We start from the raw sequence: 22,622 nt of genomic DNA, 5'->3' as shown, positions 1-22,622 counted from the left end.
CCAAGAGTACAAGCAGACTCCTCTTATTTTGTTCCCATGGGGTACAGCAATGCAGGATGGATGAGAGTAGACCCTCAACCAGTTAATCTGGAATAGTCATCAAATTCTCCTGAAATTAGCAAGGGCAGGAAAGGTGCTGTGACAAGGGCAATTGGCCCCGCTGAACTGAACAGTGGAAGTCATGTGTGTGCAGCCGTCCCTTGGGATCCGTGGTGGATTGGTTCCAGGACCTCCCGCAGATACCAAAATCCATGGATGTTCATGTTGTCCTTGCACGCTTTAAATCACCTCTAGATTACTTATAACACCTAATACAATGTAAATGCTAGGGCAAATAGCTGTTATCCTCTAATGTTTCAGGAATAATGGCAAGAAAAAGTCTGTACATGTTCAATATAAACACATTTTTGAATATTTTTGATCCACAGTTGGTCGAATCCACGGAGGGCTGGCTGTATGTCTATTCTGCAAGGCAACTAGGCCCAAGGCCTGAGTCATAACCTGTGCTCTTTCTATCTTGGCAATGAATCTGTGCTGCCCAGCTGAGAGGCAGGATTGGGTTTCGATGTGCTTTGAATACCTGGGAACTTTCCCCATGGCATGGCTTCGCTGGAAAATCTTCTTTGAAAAGACAACAAACTCCACCTGGAAGAACAGGTAAGCAAGTAACTTACTTAACAACTATTTCGTGCCTTACCCTTTTATAAAAGCCATCCACATACCATTTAATGTTCACAGAACACTTGTGAAGACTCCAGGAGAGATTGTATGATGCCCATTTTACAGACAAGGAAACTGAAGCTGAGATAAATGGTTTCCCCCAAATCCCACAGTTCCTAGTTGTAGAGCAAAGACTCAGACCCCTTTTCTTCTGAGGATAAATCATGTGTATTTTCTGCCACAGACAGGGTCCTAAGGAAGACAAATTTCTTTCCATCAGGACCGGATATGGTTCTTGAATCCAACACCTGATTCTTATTGCAGAGGTTCCTAAGGGCTGGGTCTTTAGCGCTGATGAAAGTCAGATTCCAGCCGCCAGCCATAGGAGATACCTGCAGGCGTTCCAGCCAACCCAGAGACCTAGAAAGAAAACCCAAGCATTCCTAACCTTTAAAAAGATCTTAGCCTGTGGACAGATAAATTAACTCCAGGGCTCTGGGGAGATTAAACCTTATTTTATGGTTTGCTTGTTAAAAACGTATAACTCCAAATCTCACCAGAGATTGCAATTAAGATAGCACAGGGCTAAAGCTATATGAGAAGTATTATTTACTCCCGACTCCCTGCAAAGTCCAAAACGACAATGGGCTTTTCCATTTCGCAACCTGCAGTGGAGCTGGCCACCTGCCTTTGTACCTAAAATGCTTTAGGACACGTGCTTCTCTCCCAGCATAGCTGCTACCACAGTTCTGTTATCCTTTGTGGTTGCCCAAAGTAACCATAAAAACCCAAAGTTAAAACAGAGTTTCCAGGGCGTTAATGTTCAAGAGACACCAAGAGCATTTTTTACCATCTGCTTCTCTACTGTTCTCACCTGAGGGGCCCTTTTTCTGTGTTCTCCTTTGAATGCCTGACATGTACGAGCCCCAGATAGCTCCCTAATTTCTAGCAAAGTCCCGGGAAAAGCCAGATCACCCCAGAGCCGACTGACCACACTAAAATATGACGGAGAAAGCCACCACAAGCCTTCTCAACCATTGCTATTGGAGACCACACACAGTGAGTCAAACACATTTTTTCCCACTCTGGAAGTTCTGTGAAAAGTTGGTTACTTTGTGTGCTCAAAGACAATTACCAAGGACTGTTTAGATTTTCTTTCTGGGGTCCTTTTTACTCCTTGAGATTCATGGTTTGTTTTCCCATCTTCCGTGTGTATAGAAGAGATGCATAATGAATTTATGAGCGTCTTTCTGTGAGAAATTTCATCTTAGCCACTGTGGCGTAGTGACGGTCTTTCTCACATTCATCTTTTGCATTTTAAGACTCATGTGGAGCGTTTGATTCGTATTCAGATTCCTGACTCCATTCAAGAGTCGCTCAACCAAGTGATTCTTATCAACAAGTGAATTTGGAGATGCTGGTGTAGTGAAAATACTCCACTGGGAGATAGAACTGAGTTTTAACTAACCTTTATTACCTACTAACTATTTGATCTTTATCTAGTTTCGGTGCCTTGCTAGTTGTTAAATGCTTCCTTGTAAAAGGAGGGGCAGCTATGATTAAGTGTGTCAGGCATGTTCTAATTGCTTTGTAAGCATAAACCCTACAAAGTAGCCTCAAGGTCACACAGCTAGTCAGAGGCAGGGCCAAAATTCAAACAGATTGGCTCCACTCATGAGCCCAGCTTTCTAACTACCATGCTATGCTACTCTGTAAATAGGTTCTCTCAGCGCCAATGTCCCACAAGTTTCTTGTAGCCAAAGAAAAGACCTCACACAATCTATGAGAAGTAGACCTTCCATTGCAACTTGCTCCATCTCTGTCCTGGGCTAATCCCCCAGTTCCTAAGTAACACAAAGACTCTGGACCAGCCCTGCATTTTGTTTTTTTTCCTTCCTGGTGATTATCTGGGGCTGATTTGGCCAAACTTCTAAGTCTGCTGCCTGGCAAGTCCCAGCACATCTGGAGTCCTGCTGCTGTCTCAATTGCACAGCTGTCTACGGCAAAGAGGCAGTCATCAGAAAGCTGCTGCCCAATGGAAATCCAGGGAGCAATCTTTATATGGATCAGCTCTTTATACCTTTGTGTGGATTTTGCTTCTCACTCACAAAGACAACGGAGCAAGCTAGCAGAGTTCATACTGAGATGTGAGTGGCTTTATAACCGGCATGAGGAAGATTTCCACAGAAAAACCTCTTCTTTCCTGGTGACAGACCTGAATTTTTGCTAAGGGGGGAAAAAAAGCTCTCTCTTCGAGAGCATTTGTGTGGACCTAGGTGCTTTGAAATGGAGAAAAGCCAGAAGATTCCTCTGAGGCAAAGAGATACCGCCGCATAGTGCAGGCCCCAAATTTAGGTTTTGTAGACCTGCACATTAAAAAGTTTCCAAAAGCTTAAGGAGGCAGAGCCAATTTGAAGCTTTTCTTTTATTTCATGCAACAGGGTAGAGGATATTGTTTTGGGGGTGGGGAAGATTGAAACCTGCAGTGAAAGTAAATGAAAAACCAAAATCTCTGCTGGAGGTGTAGATAAAAACCAGAAAATAAAAAAAAAGAAGCAAAACTGACCAGTCTTATTTAGCTCCCCAAGGAGAGAAGTGCTGCAGAAAAGAAGAAAGCGGCAGCCTGCCCTGTGATCTCGCATTCTATTAATCAGGGCTCTCCGTAGCTCGCACTCTCCCAGACAAAGGCCATTGATGTTCAAAATGGCGACACAGGCACCGTAGGGTCCTGAAGTGGCTTCTGCATCAACAAAGACCAATGAAATTACACTCAATGCTGAACTTCAGAATGTCAAACCCAGATGGGACTTTAGAAGTCTTCTGGTCCAACCCCCTCATTTTGCTGTTAAGGAAACTGAGGCCCAGAGGTCATGAGGCTGGCCAATGTAAAACTGGGAACAAGACCCGAAGATTCTAGATTCTACCCGCTCTTTTTTTGACACGATGCTAACAACCCAAACTCAGTTGTTATCCTTATTTGAACATGAGCAGTGCGGATACTAACAATAGGGTTACTTTTATTTGCCATATTATTTGATGGAGTAGAGCTCATCCATGGCTCAGTTAATTAATATATTAATTCTATTAGCAGTTTCATTCCTCTGTGTGGGGGGTGTGTCTTTGGCGACACTGTGCTTCCAACATGCTGCCCTTTCTGTGAAGGCCAAAAAAGGTGATCCAATGAACTAGGAGGATCATTCCCTCCCTCTCTGGGTATTGTCACTGACCTAATTTATTAATTTTACCTCCCTCCCAGCTTAGAAACCTAGACACAACCAGAGCTCTTCACATTAAGTTGTCAGTATTGTCATTAACATTTGTATCAATAATCCTGAGCTCTGACAACTTCCCTTGTTTTTAGACCTAAATCGTATTTTATATAAATATCTCACTCTAGGCAGGGCACCATGAAGCAATTATTGCAATTCCCAGGTGAGATGAATTTCTTGGCCTCCACTCTTCAAGGCAGCACCTGAGATATGTTCTAATCACTCAGAGACACTGGGACAGAAGATTATTATAATATTAGATAGTATAGAACAAAGAAGACACCTGTTCCACTGGCAGAGTGCCAAGTCCTCCCTCCAGAGAGAACAATGAAGGTGGGCCTGGTTGTGAGGGTATGTTGTGGTGCTGTAGGCCTGTGATAATGGAACCTATGCTAGTTGAGAAGCCCAGGACAGTCCTCCTGAATTTGTAGTGAGCTTTGCAGTCTTCAAATACCCTTTCCCGGCATAGCGGTACTGATCCCCACAGCAGCAGTTGGGATTTTTATCTGGAAGTTAGATTATTGGATGATGGCCTCAGTAATGCATTTTCAAGTCTCTCATTGTACAGATGAGGAAACTGAGGATTAGAGAACAAAAGTAATTTGGACAGAGCTGGTATTCAAATTCAGATCTTTCTACTTCCTTCACCCCACATTACTTAATATGGATTATCCCTACACCCCAGCAAATTAGGTCAGGCCAAAATGAGGTTCTGAGTTTCACTCACTCACCTGACATTTGTTTGGTTAATATCAATAGAATGCCAGTGACATGTAATGCACTGTGTCACTCTGAGGAATACAGGGATTGCTAGATTACCCTCTAAGCAGAAAGGATGCTTTTTGGATAATTTTTAAACTTCCATGATTAGAGATGATTATGGATTCCAGTTGCCCATCCAAAAAACATCTTTTAAGAAGAAAGTGGTAGAAGGGTTCAGAAGAAACACCCACATCATACTTTTCCATCTGCCTCATCCTGAGAGGGCTAATGCACTCCGCCCTTCAACCCTCACCTACTGCTCACATCCAGCTGCTCCAGACAGACAGCCACAGGTGGCCTGTCTCAGGAAGAGCCCCCATGCAAACAGTACCCATGTGTACATTGGTACACACACACGGCTTGGCTGGTGCCATCCACCCACATTGCACTCTGGTTCATGAAGCTTCCCTCCTCCAGGGCCCTGGTCTGCTAAGACTGCACTTTGGCAGTAGTGCACGAGAGTCACAAACACCCCAGAACATCTGCCTGCCCCCAGGCTAACGTCCCGCTGCCACCAGCAACTCCCCAGCCTCTTCTCCCTGCATACTCAGCAATCACTCCAACGCTGTGTCACACTTTCCCGGAGCTCCCTCTGACAAGTTTATCAAGTTAAGAGATGACACTGTCAACGGGCATACATACAAACAAAAGTTAAAAGAAAGGGAAAGTAGGGGAAAAAGCTCGGGAGGCTCCCTTGGTGCTGCAAGGACACCTTCCCACACTCCCAAGGTCGTGCGAGCAGGCTGGGAGAGGCATCCTCATTCTTCCCCATCCCTTGATTCTTAAGTGAGCCTCCTCCGTGGGTGCCTGTGCAGCTCCCTCCTCTGTGGTGTGGGATGGGAACGGGGGAGCATCACGTTTCAGTAGGAGATTGCTTGGTAAGACAATGGCTGAGCTGATAATGCCAGCAAAGTCATGACACCAGGGACCTCTTACAATTCTAAGATCCAATCATCTTTAAAATATTACTGTCTAAGACGGATTTGAGCAGGGGCTATAGCAAACAATTGATCCCGGTATATTTACTGAGAGTGCAGGCACCCTGATGAAATATTAATCTGGGTTGGGGAGCTGGAGAGGGGAGGAGCTGAGAAGCATTAGACTGACCAAATTCTTTCTAAAAATCCTTTGACAAATAAGTTTAATTAGGGAAATGCAGATGCTACTATTATCTATCTATCTATCTATCTATCTATCTATCTATCTATCTGGATCCTAGCCTTTATAAAAATTCCAAGAGTCAGCAAAATAGAAGACCTGCCTCCTTTATCAAGCCTTTCCTCAACTTTACCCATCCTCCATGCATCCTTTTCACATCTGCTAATGCCCAACCCCCCATTCAACTACTGAACATTTTTCATTGGTTGCCTAGGACCTCTTTTCCTTGGGACTTGGCTCCTTCCTACATTCTGCATTTCCTCCCACATCAGAGACTTTCCTGTCACCCCTTGGAGGACCTGCAGCTTCAGTCCAGTCTGGGGAAATGTGGTACAACTCCAGGACATTCAGAGTAGGGGGCTAGGCTCTTGAATATTAATAAAGGCCCTGGAAATGGGAGGTGAGCTGGAGTATCGAGCAATTTATCCCGCACACGTGTCTGACAGAACGGCATCAGTCCCTTACCTCCCCTGCCTATAGAAGCATCAATAACATCAATAAAGCTGTTGCCCCAGCATCAGCCTTTCAATGTGGCCATGAGAAGAAGGACAAAGAAACAGCTTCTTTCCTGACAGAGCTGAACTTATTGCTTGTAGTTAATGGGAGGGTAGAGGAGAGGACCAACCCTATGGAAGGCTGAGAAATTCCAGTCACTGACAAGCAGGCCCACAGTCAGAGGAGCCAAGTGGAGCCTCAGCTGGACATGGGCCAGGGACCACTGCAGACACTGCTGGAGGAAGGGCACATGCCTAGGGCCCAACGGAGCAGCTGAACATCATCTCTGGGGAGAAGGCCCTCTAGAGCAACTCCTGTTCATATTCCTAGCAAGAAGGACCACCAGTATCTGTCCAGTTAGAGGCACGGGTTTCTTTCTAAACACATGGATGAGAATACTTGCATTCCAAATTTCAAATTTGTTTTGGAGACACTGGCCCACTGGTCCCTGGAGACTGCCGTGTGCCACTCTAGCATCTCTCTGACTTTGTTCTTCCTTTTGCCTGGAATGCCTGGCTTTGGGAAAGATGCCTCTGTAGGCTTCTGGTTCAGTTCCAATGTCTGTGAAGCTTTGCCTGACCTTTATTTTGAGACAGAGTCTTTCACTGTCATCCAGGCTGGAGTGCAGTGGTGCAATCTCGGTTCACTGCCACCTCTGCCTCCTGGGTTCAAGCGATTCTCCTGCCTCAGCCTCCTGAGTAGTTGGGATTACAGGCACTCCACCATGCCTGGTTAATATTTTTGTATTTTAGTAGAGACAGGGTTTCATGATGTTGGCCAGGATAGTCTCAATTTCCTGATCTCATGATCTGCCTGCTGCCTTGGCCTCCCAGAGTGCTGGGATTACAGGCATGAGCCACCGTGCCTGGCCCTTGCTCAGCCTTCTTTAGAGTGAGCTCTTCATCACCCCTTCCTGTATTTCCACAGTACATTGTGTGGATTTCTGCACCACGAATCATCATATTAAATTAGAACTTTTCTTGTCTGTCTCTTCCTTGGATTGTCATCTCCTTGACAGCAAGGACCTTCTAGTTTTACACCACTCGTTCCTTGTAGAGTGCCTAGCAAGTAGGTGGTGTTCACAATCGTGCCAGATAGACTGAGCACTGCCTCTCATTTTCCCTCAGTCTTTGCCAGTAAGAAATGTTTTCTTCTATGCTAAATCAATTAATCCATTAATCAACTCTGGGTCAATGAACAAAATATTAGCTTGACAGACAGGAAAAATAAGTTCAAAAGATCTATTGTACATCATGGTGACTATAATTAATGACAATACATCGTGTACCTGAAGATTGCTAAGAGAGTAGATTTTAAGTTTTCTTACCACCAAAAATAACTACGTGAGTTAATGTACGTGTTAATTAGCTTGGTTTAGCCATTCCATTTAGTACTCCCTTGGCATACATATATTGAAACATTGTGTTTATACCGTAACTATCTATAACTTTTTATTTGTCCATTAAAAAGATATATAAAGCACATATATAAAAATATGAACTCAGACCATATGAAATTAGTAATATTCAACCACTTTACACCTACAAAAATGGTAATTTCCTATGATTCAACCCACTGTCTGGCATAGACACGACCCTCATAGAGGAAAGGAATAAAAGAAAACTAGCATTTATTGAGCACATTGATTTGTGCCATGTACTTTATAAACGTCATCTCATTCCGTTTAATCCTCATTTACTGATGGTCGAAAAGAAAAAAATAAACGAGAAACAAAATATTTAAATGCTGAGATGGGTGGTACCAGGGGACAGTGGGATGGGAAAAGAGAGAATTGGCTCAGGAAGGCTTCACCACTGGGGGTCTTCAGTGAGCCCTGAAGGACTGGCCTCTTGTGGCAGCCTTGGTGGAGCCAGGCGTCCCTCTCCTTTTTCCCATGACACACTCGCTCCCCTTACCTTCACTATAGCACTCCTCACATGACATCCTTGCTATTAATTTACTCATCTGTTTCCATCCTCCCCTCTGGGTCAAGCCCTCAAAAGCAGGGGTCGCATCTTGTTCATCTTTGTATTCCTCTCTCCAGGGCCACCTGGCAGGCACGCTGCTGTACTCAAATGTTTGCTGATGGACAAATTCAGAGAAGTTCATGCAGGGAATTCCCTACAATGAACTCAAGGACTTCTCTGAGTCAGATATGCACAAGCTCCTCAGCTTCCCCACCAGGGGACTTAGGCACTTACAAAAGCCCTGCTGCTCCCTGTGTCATGTTATCTTGACCCTCGCTGTCCCTGAAGAGCCCCCTCTGGCACTAAAGCTCATCTTGACACAGGAGTATAGGCCCTAATGGGGCTGAGCCAAGCAATAAGGAGGATAAGACCCCAGAAAGGATTACAGTTCCAAAGAAGGGTCAATAGACACATTCTCTTACCATTTCCTGTTTCTCTCTCTGGCTAGCACAGTTCTTAAATAAATCCTAATGTCAGACCCTGTAGTTGTCGTTCTGTAAGCAACCAGAGGTGCATTTCGGAAGATGCACACTATACTCATAACAACAGCTGCCATTAGCATCCTGAGATAGGTATTTCATTCCCATTTTATAGAAGGAGAAGTTATACACCTTGCTCAAGGTTACAAGCTAGAATTCCAGGTGCCTCTGATTCTAAAACTCACACTCCTGATGATGAAGCTTTATCAGCACAAAATCCAGAGTTGGGCTAGCCCCAGTGTACCAGAATGTCTGGAATTGGACATGTTTGTCCATAGCGTCTGGTGGCCTGAGCAGCAGTCAGGACCAGAAGTGCACCCAGGAGTCCTCCCTGGTTTTGATACCCTGCTCCTCAACCACGGGGACAAGTCAGGTGGACATTTTAGCAATCCTGATCCCGCACCAAGCCCAGTCTCATGCCAGGTCTCAAAGCCTTTCATTCATCATCCTCTATGAGGAATTAAATCATTGGGGTTGATTTATGAAAAAAGGCAGGAGCCTTTGCCGACAGAGCCCATGTTGCTCCCTATGTCATGATATCTTGCCCCTCCCTGTCCCTGAAGAGTCCCCCTCTGGGATTAAAACTCATCTTGAATCTTAGACGCTCACCAACTCATTGTAGATTTCAGCACATGCCCTCCTGACCTCTAGGATTGGGTGTTTTTTCTTCTTAATCTTTAAGGAGGCGTTATCTCCAAGGGGAAGGCAGAGTTTCACAAAGAGGAGATGGAGGTGGCAGAGAGAACAAACCCTGCATATGCTGAGAGCTCTATTCCACAATTTGAGTGACAGTGAAGACACCTCTTGTCAAATTACTGCTTCAGTCGAACACAGCTAACTCTCACCAACCTTGACAACAGAATGATTTCGTTTAAGAAAAAAAAAGGCGAGAGAAGGGGAAAATTGAACCTTGGGCTATTAGCAGGGTTCCCATGTGTTCTTATGGACTCTTTAAAATGCTTTGCTGTTTATGGTTGTGGAAGAGAAAGGCCCATTTTCTATATATGCCCAAAACTATTCTAGTTGAAATGAGAGCCCTCTGGGGAAGCTGCCGTGAGGAAGCTGGGACACCCAGGAGTTATGGAAACCCAGTAGAAGTGGTGCTTCACTCCAGCTGTCTTCTGGCTCCCAGCTGGTGCTGCCCGTTACCTAGTCACAGGGTGGGCACAGAGATCTCTGTGCCTCTGGACTGGTAGTTATAATTCAGGCAGAATAGCAGGTCACGCCCTTTCAAGATATCAGTGCTGATATGGCAATGGAGAAACAAAAGCAGAGGTTGAGTCAAGGTCAGACCCTGCGAAGATGAAGCATATTACCAAAGCTAGTAGGAGTGAAAGAATGGATAAGGTAGGGTGAAAGTAAGACTGAAACAAAGACAGGAACAGCAGATGAGTTGCCACCAAGGGTGAACTGGAGAAACAGTGGTGGGAGAAGAAATTCACACTTGGTGTCAGCAGCCAGGGATGAAGACGTAAAGGTGGAATAACTAAGACATGTGCTCAGCAGCTCCATATGCAGGTACTGTATTAAGATATAATGGCCTTTGTAAAGTTCCATGGGTCCCCTCCCCATAGGTGTGCCTTTGGCAGATTTAAAAAGGGGTTCTCAGGGCTCTTTTCCACCAGGGAATGTGTCATTTGGCCCTTGGTGAAGCAGTTCTTGCCCTGTATTAAATTTTTTTTTCCCATTTATTTATTTTATTGCATTTTAGGTTTTGGGGTACATGTGAAGAACATGCAAAATTGTTGCATAGGAACACACGTGGCAGTGTGATTTGCTGCCTTCCTCCCCATCACCTACATCTGGCATTTCTCCCCTTGCTATCTCTCCCCAGCTTCCCACCCCCCACCGTCCCTCCCCTATTTCCCCCCAACTGACCCCAGTGTGTAGTGCTCCCCTCCCTGTGTCCATGTGTTCTCATTTTTCAACACCCGCCTATGAGTGAGAACATGCGGTATTTGATCTTCTGCTCTTCTGTCAGTTTGCTGAGAATGATGGTTTCCAGGTTCATCCATGTCCCTACAAAGGACCCAAACTCATCGTTTTTGATGGCTGCATAATATTCCATGGTGTATATGTGCCACATTTTCCCTATCCAGTCTATCGTCGATGGGCATTTGGGTTGGCTCCAGGTCTTTGCTATTGTAAACAGTGCTGCAATGAACATTCGTGTGCACGTGTCCTTATAGTAGAATGATTTGTAATCCTTTGGATATATACCCAGTAATGGGATTGCTGGGTCAAATGGAATTTCTATTTCTAGGTCCTTGAGGAATCGCCACACTGTCTTCCACAATGGTTGAACTAATTTACGCTCCCACCAACAGTGTAAAAGTGTTCCTATTTCTCCACATCCTCTCCAGCATCTGTTGTCTCTAGATTTTTTAATGATCGCCATTCTAACTGGCGTGAGATGGTATCTCAATGTAGTTTTGATTTGCATTTCTCTGATGACCAGTGATGATGAGCATTTTTTCATATGTTTGTTGGCCTCACGTATGTCTTCTTTTGTAAAGTATCTGTTCATATCCTTTGCCCACTTTTGAATGGGCTTGTTAGTTTCTTTCTTGTAAATCTGTTTTAGTTCTTTGTAAATTTTGGATATCAGCCCTTTGTCAGATGGGTAAACTGCAAAAATTTTTTCCCAATCTGTTGGCTGCTGATTCACTCTAATGATTGTTTCTTTTGCTGTGCAGAAGCTGTGGAGTTTGATTAGGTCCCATTTGTCTATTTTGGCTTTTGTTGTCAATGCGTTTGGCGTTTTGGTCATGAAGTCCTTGCCTACACCTACGTCCTGAATGGTTTTGCCTAGATTTTCTTCTAGGGTTTTTATGGTGTTAGGTCTTATGTTTAAGTCTTTAATCTATCTGGAGTTAATTTTAGTGTAAGGTGTCAGGAAGGGGTCCAGTTTCTGCTTTCTAAACATGGCTAGCCAGCTTTCCTAACACCATTTATTGAACAGGGAATCCTTTCCCCATTGCTTGTTTTTGTCTGGTTTGTCAAAGATCAGATGGTTGTAGATATGTTGTGTTGCCTCCAAGACGTCTGTTCTGTTCCATTGGTCTATATCTCTGTTTTGGTACCAGTACCATGCTGTTTTGATTACTATAGCCTTGTAGTATAGTTTGAAGTCTGGTAGTGTGATGCCCCCCGCTTTGTTCTTTTTGCTTAGAATTGACTTGGCTATGCGGGCTCTCTTTTGGTTCCATATGAAGTTTAAGGTGACTTTTTCCAGTTCTGCGAAGAAGGTCATTGGTAGCTTGATGGGGATAGCATTGAATCTGTAAATTACTTTGGGCAGTATGGCCATTTTCATGATATTGATTCTTTTATCATAATGATTGCTAATGTCTCCACCAGACTTGTCTGCCTGGTTTTTACATTTGGCCTCCTGCAAACTCTTATTTCTATATGCCATTTAATCTGTGTCTTACCAGTCTGGACTCCGACTCCCCCATCTATTCCTGACTTTACATTTTTGACTTGGTAACTTTAATTTCTAATTTCTTGCCTGTATTTATCTTTTAATAACTCTCTGCTCCAAGCAACAAATCAGCTCTTCTAGATCTAGTATCTTTCTGGTGATTCTTCCCTTACTACTGCTCCAGGGCCACAACCATCATTGTAATTCCCAAGGGAAGTATAAGCCATGTGATACCAGCCATCCACAGATGATATACCATTTCTATAAATCTAAGTTTGCCAGTAAGTACTCATTATCCTACAGTTATAGACATTTGGAATTGGGAGAGACTTCAAAAATACCTAACTTGATGCTTCCCCCATTTAGTGTGCAAATCCTCTTAATATATCAATTATTTCAAAATAATAAGAGCTGCCATTAATTGACTCTGCTAAACACTTTACATATGTTAAATCATTTAATCCTGACTTCAGTTCTGTAAAGTAGATACTATTATCCTCATTTTATGGTTTAGGAAACAAAGTCTGCTCTAACCACTACCCTTCATTGACACCGCTTACTATTGGTTCTAAAGCTTCTGCTTGGATGTCTGCAGTAGAAAGGAACTTACAACCTCTTAGCATATCCTGCTCCACCTTTGGACAGCTGTGACTTTAAAAAGCACCTCTTTATGTTGAGCCGAAGACCTCCTTCTTATAATTTTTACCCATTGCCCTGGTTTGACATACTAGTGACACGGAACAGGTCCACATCCCTCCATCACATGACAGTTCTCTAAATGCCATGTCCTGCTGTTTCTCTTGAAATTTTCAAAACATATCCAAGTTCAATTTTTCCTCCTATGTCTGCTTCAGACGATAGCTGATTGCTTCAATTTTCCTTCAGTTGTGGTACCTTGGATAGCGCCCCAATCATTGTATTGTAAATGCAAATTATATATTCTACTCTATTTTCCGTGTTACTACCACGTTTTTTCTCTCCCATGCTAAATTTCACAGACTAAACAAAAGACATATAAGACAAGGTCCTTGCCCAGAAGTTAAAAATTTGTCATTTTCTTGGGTAAGAAACAATACGGCAGTATATTTAGTAAGCTATTTATTGTACAGAATTGACTGTAGATATGATAGAAAACCCAGTGAGAGGGAGGGTTGTCTGCAGCCATCAGGGAAGGCTTTGTGCAAGACTTGTGGCTTAACCTGGCCTTCTGTGGTGGGAAGCTTTGGGAAGAGCAGAGCAGAGAGGATTCAGTAGTAAACTGCAGGGATAAATTGCAGGTTCCATGTTGAAGGTAAAGCACAGGATGGCTTTCTATAGTGAGGTTTGGAAAATGAGGAGGGTAAAGAGTGAAAGGCCAGATGGAGATGAGCATGGAGACGGGAAAATTTTGAAGATAGAGCTGAAGGATATATACATATGTGAACACAGAATCACTGAAAGAGAAGGATGTTATTTCAAGAGCATTTCGTTCAGCCTAGCCTTTCATATATCTCACCTTTGCAGACCCAATATTTCTCTGCAGGGCACGTATGATAATTTCTATCACCATTCCAATTTACAGTCTATTTCAATCAGTCAGTTTCTTTGGCTTTACCTTTACCTGAATCCCACTTTACTTGGCAAGTGCTATAGTCCTACCCACAGTCTCATCATTTCCTCCCGGGATTATTGCTCTGAGATACCTGCCTGCCTCCTGCTTCAGCTCCTTCCCATGCTCCCCCTACACATGCGCCAGACACAGCACAAATTTAATTTAGCACTTCCTGCGCAGTCTCTCCCGTCGGCTTTCCATCACCTTCAGGACAAAGTTCATGCTTTCTGTCCACTTCCCCAGCATCATTTCCGGGCTCTCCTCCTATGAACCCTATGCTCAGCAGTAACCAAAAACTTTCATTTGCTTCATCAGACCATATTCTCTTTCACTTCTTGGCTCTCATTCTAAATGAAGCACTCTCCCTCCCCTCCCCCACACACTTACTCATATTGCAATAATGTTTTTCAAAATTCAGCTTAGTATGGCCTCTGGGGACATTTAATTGCTCCCCACCACTCACAGTGAATTAGGTGCCCCTTCACTTCCAGATCACCTTGTGACATGCTCTGACTGCTCAGTATACTGGATGTGAACGTATACCTACCACACCAGGCAAGAAGTAATAGAAACCAACTATCTTATCTTTATTGCAAAGCTATCAGAGACTTGCAGAATCCAAGCTAGAGAACCAGGCTTGAAAAATAAACAAGTATCAAATGAAACATCTAAGTTTGGCTGTAGGGACTGCAGTAAAGGCTGTGCTGTAGGTGCAATCTGTCTGTTCTGTGGGTAGGTACTGCTGCAGGGAGAAATTTGACCTCCAAATGTTCCCACCATAGAAGAGGAAATTCCCATTCATGGGGAATCTTTAAGCTAGGGGATCTTTGTGTTCTCTTCTTCCCAAGTCTTCTTCCTTCTTAGTTTACGTAATTAAAGTCTTCCTTCTGGCAAGGGGATGGATGAATTGGCCCCCCTGGATGCTGAGGAGTAGTAACTCATTCTCAGTTGTGAACTATGAAAGGTCAGGAAGCAAATTAACTGCTTTGGAACTTATCCTTCCAACTCAGAGTATGTCAGAGAAAGTTCAATGGAAACCTGTCAGAGTAAACAACAAGATGGTGCTGAAAAAACAATTTTCAGCATTTTGTGGCTGATAATAATTGCTCACTTAAGTGTTCTGAAGCTTTAATTGGGTAGGTCTGTAATCAATGGCAGTTTTTGCCCTAAGGTAGGAGAAGGCTGAGTGACAGAGAAAAATAGCTCGCTTCTGTATGTTGACAATCCTGAGAGCTGAAGGTAGCAAGAGAAAGTCTTCCCAGTTTGCAAATGGATGGAGAAGGGAAGTGAAGGAAGGCTGGATCTAGACTTTGCAGTTGAACACAGGGAAAGACTCTAGGAATTTCAGAGATGGGATTCATTTATCAGTGGGGATTGGCTACTCTCCTTCTGTATTCAGCTTCCCTCTTCCTCAACTGGTTTCCCAGTCAGCTGTCCAAGGCTTGGCTCAAAGCAACCTCTTTCAGGGTTATGGGGTTTCCACTTTCTGAAAGAATCCTAACACAATAGGCTCCTGCCTATGCAACTTCATTTGGTCCTTGGATGCATGATACCCAGTTTCCAACTTTGGATTTACTCTTTATTTATCTCTCTCCATCTCTTTAGCCCCTGTGGCCCATCCTTGCTTTGGTATGCTGATAATAGCATTCGCATCCTGAGGAGACTCCATCCTGCCAGGACATGAGTTCATGTCCACTTATCAGTTGGCATTCAACACAACACCCAAGGGAAACCACTCTTTTCCAGTTAGGATGGTGCCCTGGCTGGTAAATTGTTCTATCTTTGGCCACCATGTGCCAGTGTATGTCTTACACCTTAGGGTATAACACTGCAATGACAGCACCTAAACCTGATCAGCAAGCTTAGGACCAAACTCTGGAGTTCACTAATGAGTTTTCAAAAGGGGCCAGCGCTGTATCTTCTCCCTAGGGATAGCTTCACCGTGGGCAGAGGAGGAAGTTGCTTATATGGTATGATTTTCCTGATACCAGGTAGAGCCATCCTGTCTAAAACAGTTCTCTCAATTCTAGTATTTAGTACCTAGAATTCCTCCATCAGCCATGGGAAACGGTGGTGTTGGAGAAAGGACATAGGATTTGAATTTAAAAGATATACCATCTTTGATTCCTTGTTCTGTCCAATCTGTCTGCTGGACAGATCCTCAAGCTTTCTGAACCCCAGTTTATTGTAGGAAGCAAATAAAAAGAACATAAAAGCTTTTTGCATTAAAAAATTTTTATTTTAGATTCAGGGTGTACATGTAGAGATTTGTTATACTAATATATTACATAATGGTGGGATTTGGGCTTCTAGTGTAAATCTTAAAGCTCTGTTCACATATTAATTGTTGTTGCTCTTTAGTCAGTCCTTGAAGACTTTTTATCTTCCAAAGCCAAGTTTTTATGTCAAATATCCATGGGAGGAGTCAACTTTTATGTGTATTATTACAGCTAAAACCTTGGAGCTTAGAAGCTGAAAATAAGTATCAGAGAAAGACCTAGAGTAATAGCCTTAGACACACTCAGAAGCTACTGAGATAAAGTAGTTAACTCTTTCCTCTGAAATTCAAAAAAATCTCTTGCAACCCCCTTTCTGTGTCCAATATGTAACAATAGTAAACCAAAGGCATGGCGAATCACCCACTTGAATACAATTTCTGTTGATTTACTTATCTAGGAAATATCCCATAAGAACCTAATGAGTGTCAGGCTTTCTGCTGCTTTCTGGGAATACAAAGATGAACATATTCCTGGTCCCTGCCTTCACAGAGCAAACAGTCTATAGGTAGAAACAGACATGTAACAAGCCAATCCCGACCTAGAGTGATGAGTGCTCAGATGAGCAAAGTGCTATGTGAGAGGTGTACCATTGTGACTTGTTGGAGGAAGGCTAAGAGCTGGTGAGAGGGTCAGGCAGGGAAGTGGCAGGAAAGGAGTTAAAGTTTTCCAGTCGGATGGAATAGGATGGTGAGTCTGGAGGTGACTGAAATATGATTTGTTTGGGAAATTTAAAAAAGTTCAGTATGGATGAAGCACAGAAAGCTGGAGAGGTAAATGGAATCTGTGTTAATAGGGATCCGTGTGCCACAATAAGAAACTTGGCCTTTAGGCAGGAAGCAATGGGTCACGGAAAGGTTTTATGTAGGAGACTGGTATTCAGTATCGCATGACTCACGCTGTGTTAAAATAAATCTTGATGCGACTGATCTCCCTCCTCACCCAACTAGGCTATGGGTTCCACAGGAGCTTGATAATGTCACATTAATCACCATATCCCAAGTGCCTAGCATACAGCAGACAGTGTCCCTCCTCTTAACTTCCCGGAACCGCTCTTGAAATAAACTGATGTGAAATTACAAAGGTGAAATGAGACTTCAGTGTAAACCAGGAGGTGGCCTACCTTGTCTCTTTTAGCTGACAGCCCACCTTTTCTATTTTCTCTCCTTCTGGGCCCATAGCCTGGGAGAACAGCCTCAGACTTCTCAAGGAGATGCTTAAATAAGGGTTAGTAAGGTAGCTTCCGCCAGGCCATGAGGTCCTCAGTTCACAGCAGGCATTTTGGCACCACTCCCTTCTGTGTTTATGGCATGTGGAGCTCCTCAGGCTCAGCACCCTTTCCCTCCAAGCACACAATCATTCTCAACATATCTTGTCTCAGCAGAGCTTCCCTGGCAGCTACCATCTATTAACCAGAGTTTGCTCTTGAGATGAAATCTATTTGTCGTGCTAGAGTGAAATGAATTCCATGAACCTTTCAAGTGAGCCATGAGACTGGGAAGACATTTCATTCCAGCAACTTCATTAGATGGTGTCCGTGAACTTTGGGATGAATAATGCTATGCTCATATTATAATGCTGTGGTTAAAGATTTTCATACTAAAACAATCTTTATGTTAAGTTCTGAGTCCCACAGCCTTGAGCAGCTAGTGTCAGAACTAGACAAGTCACTTAAAGTAATTGCTTCTGGGCCAAGTCCCAAATCTCCTCTTTGATGTCTGAAACAGTTAATATTTTGTCTGTCTGTGTAGAAACCATGGTTAAACTGAGAAACAATCAAAACTGAAGTTAAATTGGCTATCAGACTGCAATTGTGCCTAGACCCTTCTATTTCTTTAAGTCTTGCTTCTGTTCATAGTTCCCTTATTTCTTTGTATCTAAAAGAGAATACTGCTGTAACAGACATTTGTGTTTTAATTAAAAACCTATCACACTAGGAAAATGTCAAGCAATATTTGAATCTTGTATATTTGGCTCTGAGATTTTTAATGACAAATGGCAGCACAAAAGCCCTAAAATTTCTGTCACCAATCAGTGATAGTTACCTGAATTGCAGCCACTGTCCCCAGGAAAATTGGACCGTCATCTTCATCTCTTTCTCCCTTTGGGCTTCTTTCTTCTCTGCCTTTCACTACTTTTCATAGATAACAGACTATATCTCTTTTGTGGTTCTCCAGTTTGCCCCGTCTCTGTGTGTAAGTGTGTGTTGTTCTAGCCTTTGTAAACATTTCATCTAGTCCCTTGATCATCCTGTCTTGAGTGTTTCCTCTCTCTAAATCTGTATCTTCCCAGGCCTGTGTCCATCTCTTTAAATTTGTACCTTCCCAGGCCAGGAGGTCTGCACCTCCTGGCTGCCCCTCCCTCAAAGGTAGAGAGCCACAAAAGCTGCCCCATGCGCTTTCTCCACACTGTCACGACGCAGACGTGGACTCCTTGCTGTTCTCATTAGAAGTGGCTTTTGCCTTTTGTTGCCAAATCAGAATGTTCTCAGCAGTGAAAATGCGGCTTATGAAAGCAAGTGCCTTGTAATTAAATAAATGGATAATTTCAGTGTTTTTATTTTTATTTTTCTACCCAAGGATTTCCTTAGTAACAGGAAGGAACAGATAATAGTTCTTTAATTCCTATTGATAGGAAGAGAAAATAAGTTAGTCTATATTTAGGTTTTTATTTGGGTATTTGTGACAATTAATAAGAGAAGGAAACATCTGTCCTACAAATAGGGAAGATGAGAGGGAATGAAGCAAAAAAAAGAAAAAAAAATTGGCAGCATCAGTTAAGACTGCTGGGAAAAGATAAGGTTGGCAAAAATGCTGGCTGAATTATCGTTTGGAGAAGAGTTAAGGAAAATAAGAGTTTCATCAAATATATCAGAGAATGGAGTGGTCCTGAGGAGGCAGGCCTACAGATAAATGAGATGGTGATGAAGTGTGACCATTATAAACCAGTGGACACTTTGAGTGGAGAGGGAGCCAAGGAGGAAACACAGATTCCAAATCAAGACAAAGCAGCAGTCAGCCTGACAAGGAGACCCCCTGGGTGGGAAGGAGACTCGCCAATGTGTTCTGTGCACTGCTTACAATCATTCTTCCAGGCCTCTGAGGCAGAAGGGGGATGGCAGAGGCTGCACCCATGTAAACAGCAACAAGGAAGCAGCGTGAGGCAAGCCTCAGTCCCTGAGCTTCAGCAGAGGAATCTGCAGCCAGAGGGAGCATCTATACACATGGAAAGGACAAAGGGATCTGGAATGACAAGCCCGAAGAGTTCATCTCGTGGCAGACGATGTTGACAGCTCCCCTCTCCCTCCCTCCCTCCTTTCTTTCTTTCTCCCACCATCTCACCCTCTCTCCCTCCCTCTCTCCCTTCCTTTCCTCTGTCTTTCCTTCTCTCTGCACTCCCTCCTTCCTGACTTCATCCCTTTTCTCTTCTTCCTCTTTCTCCCTCTCCCTCTCCTTGTCTCTTTCTAGGTAGTGTTTCTAAGGAAATATAACACAAGCTTCTTGGTCTGTGACATTTGGCTATTTGAATCCAATGCAATTGTGCCTAAATCCTTCTATTTCTTTCCAACATTCTTCCAAATGTTCATAGATTTGAAATTATTTTTGTTAGTCCTACTTATAGGAATAATTTTTGTTAGCTCACGTCAGTACAGAACAAATGGCATCTTTACCCCCAAAATTGCAAGATTCTTGGATGAGCTGACATTTGTGTCTGGGAATAAGGGGTTAACCAACCTAAAAATAATTAAACCTCACATGCTCATGATATAATTTTTCTTACTCAAAATGCCTTCACAATGTCTCAACATCACTGTGAGATGCTTGGGCAGATATTTTTATTTCTTCTAAAGCTACACTACAATAAAATGTGAGGTAGACAGTAAAGGTTAGACTTTGACATTCTTTGATTATTCAAAATGTTTGTTAAACTGATTTTTTTGTCTTCTCATGTAAAGTGCCTTATGAGTCCTATTTTTTTTTCTTTTTTAAATGTAGTTTAGGTTCTGGGGTACATGTACAGATCATGCAGGACTGTTGCATAGGTACACACATGGCAATGTGGTTTGCTGCCTCCATCCACCTGTCACATACATCTGGCATTTCTCCCCATGTTATCCCTCCCTGACCTCCCCACCCCCCCACCGCTGTCCCTCCCTTGGCCCCACCAAAAGACCCCAGTATGTGATGCTTCCCTCCCTATGTCCATGTGTTCTCATTGTTCATCACCTGCCTATGAGTGAGAACATGCAGTGTTTGATTGTCTGTTCTTGTGTCAGTTTGCTGAGAATGATGGCTTCCAGATTCATCCATGTCCCTACAAAGGACACAAACTCATCAATTTTTATGGCTGCGTAGTATTCCATGGTGTATATATGCCACATTTTCCTTGTCCAGTCTATCATTGATGGGCATTTGGGTTGGTTTCAGGTCTTTGCTATTGCAAACAGTGCTGCTATGAACATACGTGTGCATGTGTCTTTATAACAGAATTATTTATAATCCTCTGATTATATACCCAGTAATGGGATTGCTGGGTCAAAGGGTATTTCTATTTCTAGGTCCTTGGGGAATCGCCACACTGTCTTCCACAATGGTTGAACTAATTTACACTCCCACCAACAGTGTAAAAGTGTTCCTATTTCTCCACATCCTCTCCAGCATCTGTTGTCTCCAGATTTTTTAATGATTGCCATTATAACTGGCGTGAGATGGTATCTCAGTGTGGTTTTGATTTGCATTTTTCTAATAATCAGTGATGAACATGTTTTCATATGTTTCTTGGCCTCATATATGTCTTCTTTTGAAAAGTGTCTGTTCATATCCTTTGCCCACTTTTGGATGGGTTTGTTTTTTTCTTATAAATCTATTTTACTTGTTTTGTAGATTCTGGATATTAGCCCTTTGTCAGATGGGTAGATTGCAAAAGTTTTTTCTCATTCTGTTGGTTGCCAGTTCACTCTAATGATTGTTTCTTTTGCTGTATGGATACTTTGGAGTTTAATTAGGTCCCATTTGTCTATTTTGGCTTTTCTTGCCATTGCTTTTGGTATTTTAGTCATAAAGTCCTTGCCTATGCTTATGTCTTGAATGGTTTTGCCTAGTTTTTCTTCTAGGGTTTTTATGGTGTTAGGTCTTATATTTAGGTCTTTAATCCATCTGGAGTTAATTTTAGTGTAAGGTGTGAGGAATGGGTCCAATTTCTGCTTTCTGCACATGGCTAGCCAGTTTTCCCAACACCATTTATTAAACAGGGAATCCTTTCCCCATTGCTTGTTTTTGTCAGATTTGTCAAAGATCAGATGGCTGTAGATATCTGGCATTGCCTCCCATGCTTCTGTTCTGTTCCATTGGTCTATATCTTTGTTTTGGTCCCAGTACCATGCTGTTTTGATTACTGTAGCCTTGTAGTATAGTTTGAAAACAGGTAGTGTGATGCTCCAGCTTTGTTCTTTTTGCTTAGGATTGTCCTGGCTATGCAGGCTCTTTTTTGGTTCCATAGGAAGTTTAAGGTGGGTTTCTTCCAGTTCTGTGAAGAAGGTCATTGGTAGCTCGATGGGGATAGTGTTGAATCCATAAATTACTTTGGGTAGTATGGCCATTTTCATGATATTGATTCTTCCTAACCGTGAGCATGGAATGTTTCTCCATTTGTTTGTGTCCTCTCTTATTTTGTTGAGCAGTGGTTTGTAATTCTCCTCGAAGAGGTCCTTTACATGCTTTATTAGTTGTATTCCTAGGTATTTTACTCTCTGTAGCAATTGTGAATGGGAGTTCACTCATGATTTGGCTCTCTATTAGTCTGTTATTGGTGTATAGAAATGCTTGTGATATGTGACTTCTGCACATTGATTTTGTATCCTGAGACATCGCTAAAATTGCTTATCAATTGCTTTTCAAAGTTTGAGAAGATTTTGGGCTGAGATGATGGGGTCTTCTAGATAATTCAATCATGTTCTCTGCATATAGAGACAGTTTGACTTCCTCTTTTCCTATTTGAATACCCTTTATTTCTTTTTCTTGCCTGAGTGCTCTGGCTAGAACCTTCAATACTATATTGAATAGGAGTGGTGACAGAGGGCATCCTTGTCTAGTGCCGGATTTCAAAGGGAATGCTTCCAGTTTTTGTCCATTCAGTATGATATTGGCTGTGGGTTTGTTGTAAATAGCTTTTATTATTTTGAGATATATTCCTTCGATACCTAGTTTATTGAAAGTTTTTAGCATAAAGGGCTGTTGAATTTTGTTGAAGGCCTTCTCTGCATCTATTGAGATAATCATGTGGTTTTTGTCTTTGGTTCTGTTTATGTGGTGAATTACATTTATAGACTTGCGTACGTTTAACCCACCTTGCATCCCTGGGATGAAGCCTACTTGATCATGATGGATAAGCTTTTTGATGTACTGTTGCAATCGGTTTGCCAGAATTTTATTGGAGATTTTTGCATTGATGTTCATCATGGATATTGGCCTGAAGTTTTATTTTTTAGTTTAGTCTCTGCCGGGTTTTGGTATCAGGATGATGTTGGTCTCATAAAATGATT

The 22,622-nt window shown here is 42.7% G+C and overlaps 1 long non-coding RNA gene across 1 annotated transcript in view; it reads left to right on the top strand.

The window, feature by feature from the left end:
• Positions 1-574: 574 nt before the first annotated feature.
• The window catches only part of LOC116556252, a 40,251-nt gene continuing 18,203 nt past the window's right edge, over positions 575-22,622 (top strand). The window contains exon 1 of the long non-coding RNA XR_004270906.1: positions 575-657. This is a non-coding gene — a long non-coding RNA (uncharacterized LOC116556252). The remainder of the gene's footprint in view (positions 658-22,622) is intronic.

Source organism: Sapajus apella, unplaced genomic scaffold (genome assembly GCF_009761245.1).
Source record: "Sapajus apella isolate SASKATOON/1434 unplaced genomic scaffold, GSC_monkey_1.0 scaffold16, whole genome shotgun sequence".
Taxonomy (NCBI): domain Eukaryota; kingdom Metazoa; phylum Chordata; class Mammalia; order Primates; family Cebidae; genus Sapajus; species Sapajus apella.
Note: the sequence above shows the minus strand (reverse complement) of the source record. Positions and strands in the feature narration are given on the sequence as shown.